Raw genomic sequence first — 3274 nt, 5'->3', positions numbered from 1 at the left:
GCATAGAAAGGATAACAGTTCTGTGGGTAAGCCTAAAGATGACCTCCGTCAGAGCCATGAGCTGCATCTATTTGGTCCAAATTCTCAATTTGCACATGAAGATTACTCTAGGACTCTCAAAGACAGTGTGAAAAATTAAGTGGTGAAGATTGCATAACTGTCACTTTTCATTCATTGAAAATGAAGACCCTCCACACCTGCCAGGTATTATTTGCATCCTTACAACTGTAAAAAGCAATGGCTACTTCTACTTGATGTCCTTAGCTACAAATCTTCAAATTATCCAAAGAAGCCAATTGAGTATTTAAATACAAAATGCAAGCATTCTAAATATCACGCCATTTAAATGATTCTTAACAATTTTAAATACCATGACACATTGTTCAATATTAATCCATGGTTTGTCTCTTCAATCACCAAATCAAATATTTATATAATTTCTGAATTATACATATATATTATACATTTTTGTTTAAGAATGTATTTAAAATAAATCAAATGCTTGTATCACCCTTAAATGGGAAAAAGTAAAATTTGTCTTTATGAATTATGACTATTACTGTATTTCAATTAAACTTTCTATTAAATTATTTAACAGTATAATGATCTTAAGTAAAGCCTATGTGCACATTTTTACTTAAAACTATTTCCCTGCCTCTTACAGGAAAAGAGCCTAAGTGATTTTTAAAATGTCCAAAGGAGGTTTACATGATTATTATATATTTTTATGAAAGAGGACTACAAGGCAAATAAGGTTTGTGAATAGTATTTTAAGAAAGCATTACTATAGCTATGAATACATTTCTAGAGTTGAAAATTCTATTAAATCAATGGTAATATCATATCAATTCTTACTAACTGTTAGAGAGCCATTGGTGCTAAACAAATCACTTTTACATACTTTCCCATTTTACTCCTCTCTACAATTATCCACTTTTTATTTAATAGATAAGAGGATTAAAGAATTAAAGAGGCTTGTCTAAGTTTACACTCTATTTAGTGGCGGGTCCAGGATGAATCTTCTATAAACTACTCACTTCTGCTTTACCAGAATCAGGAGCCAGTATACCCCCAAATGTTAGCAAGGATGTAAACTGTATGAGAAAAATTAAAGAAGCCAAATAGGTTTGGTTTGAACAGAATAGAGGGGGAAAAAAAGACTGAAGACTGCAGGAAGTAGGATGATTACTATCTTATCTTTCACTATTTTAAGAGGTGAATGAAAATTCTTTTTATAAACCCTTTTCTTCCACAGAGGAAAAGAATCATAACTTCCATTTACTGAGCATCTTATATATGCCAGGGTCACAAATATATTAACTCATTCATTTTACAGTAGTTCTCAAATTGGGTTTTATCATCAATGTTTTTCTTTTGTTTTGGCAACACTGCATGGCTTGCCTGATCTTAGTTCCCCAAGCAGGGAATGAACCCGGGGCCATAGCATGAAAGTGCTTTTCTTCCAAGGAGCAAGGGTCTTTTAATTGCATGTCTGCAGTCACCATCTGCGGTGATTTTGGAACCCAAGAAAATAAAGTCTGTCACTGTTTCCACTGTTTCCCTATCTATTTGCCATGAAGTGATGACACTGGATGCAATGATCTTAGTTTTTTGAATGTTGAACTTTAAGTCAGCTTTTTCACTCTCCTCTTTCACTTTCATCAAGAGGCTCTTTGGTTTCTCTTCACTTTCTGCCATAAGGGTGGTATCATCTGCGAATCTGAGGTTATTGATATTTCTCCCGGCAATTGATTCCAGCTTGTGTTTCATCCAGTCCAGCATTTCACATGATGTACTCTGCATATAAGTTAAATAAGCAGGGTGACAATATACAGCCTTGACATGCTCCTTTCCCAATTTGGAACCAGTCTGTTGTTCCATGTCCAGTTCTGTTACTTCTTGACCTGCACACAGATTTCTCAGGAGGCAGGTAAGTTGGTCTGGTATTTCCACCTCTTTAAGAATTTTCCACAGTTTGTTATGATCCACACAGTCAAAGGCTTTGGTGTAGCCAATAAAGCAGAAATAGATGTTTTTGTGGAACTCTCTTGCTTTTTCTATGATCCAGGGGATGTTGGCAATTTGATCTCTGGTTCCTCTGCCTTTTCTAAATCCAGCTTGAATACCTGGAAGCTCTCGGTTCACATACTGTTGAAGCCCTGCTTGGAGAATTTTCAGCATTACTTTGTTAGTGTGTAAGAGCTTTGGGGTACATTTTTTTTTCTGCTTTGGGCATTAAAAACTTTATCAATCAATCCCTTAACAATGTAAATGTGCACATGATAAAGTTTCTCACTCCTCAAAAGAACTCCATATATATTAGTAGTCAGCTATGTATTTCCACATATATACTTTTAAATTTTATCATTAATTATTATAAATATATGTTCAAATTCACCATGCAACATTCCCTAGTCTGCAAATGCTATAGTAACAGTTCCCTGAAACAGTGATTCCTAACCCCCAATTTGAAGTCACAAACTATTAATACAATTTGATTTGATGACACCATTCTTCTCTGAAAATGCCCTCTGATTTTATATACTAAAGCTACGATTCATTTGTAGATTTCTTCTTTCTCCTCAAGTTAACTGGAGGCACACTGTGGTACTATAAAGCCAGGGTGGTAAGCAGAGAAGAATTTTCAAAAATTAAATTCTAGGAAGTATTCAGTTAACCATAGGAGGTGAATATCAGGGTTTTTTTTTTTTTTAACCTCCTGAAAGTGGTAGTGGAATAGGCAGTAACAAACTCTCCCCAGGGGAGGCCTTTCTGATGGAGAAAACTAGAAATCTGAAGGTCCAGAGCAAAACAAACTTGGAAAGCAGTGAATATAACCAGGTATCACAGACGAGAGTACGGGTGAGGGAGAGAGTTATGTCAGGATAACTTACAAAATCGTTTGCCTGCCATTGTGGCTGGCCATTATTAAGCCCAGCATTTCTTATTTCTGGGACATGTTAATTCCATGTGGCCCTTGACACATAAATTATAAATCAACGATGGTCTGTGGTGAGCTTGAACCATCTTTGGAACCAGAAAGTGCTGCTCCTGACCTTGGTTCCATAAATAAAGCAGATTGATGAGAATGGATTTTAAAAAATAGAAAGAAAGAGACCTATGAGGGGAAGTGGGAGAGAACTGAGGCAGTGTACCAGATGATGAAGTGGGAGAGAGGGGGCAAATAGAGGAGATCAAAGGTAGGACAACAGAGAGGATGACAGACATGGAAGAAGAGTCCGGAACATGAAGAATACATACATGTTGGCTTCTC

Source organism: Cervus elaphus, chromosome X (assembly GCF_910594005.1).
Source record: "Cervus elaphus chromosome X, mCerEla1.1, whole genome shotgun sequence".
Taxonomy (NCBI): Eukaryota; Metazoa; Chordata; class Mammalia; order Artiodactyla; family Cervidae; genus Cervus; species Cervus elaphus.
This window is presented reverse-complemented; position numbering follows the sequence as displayed.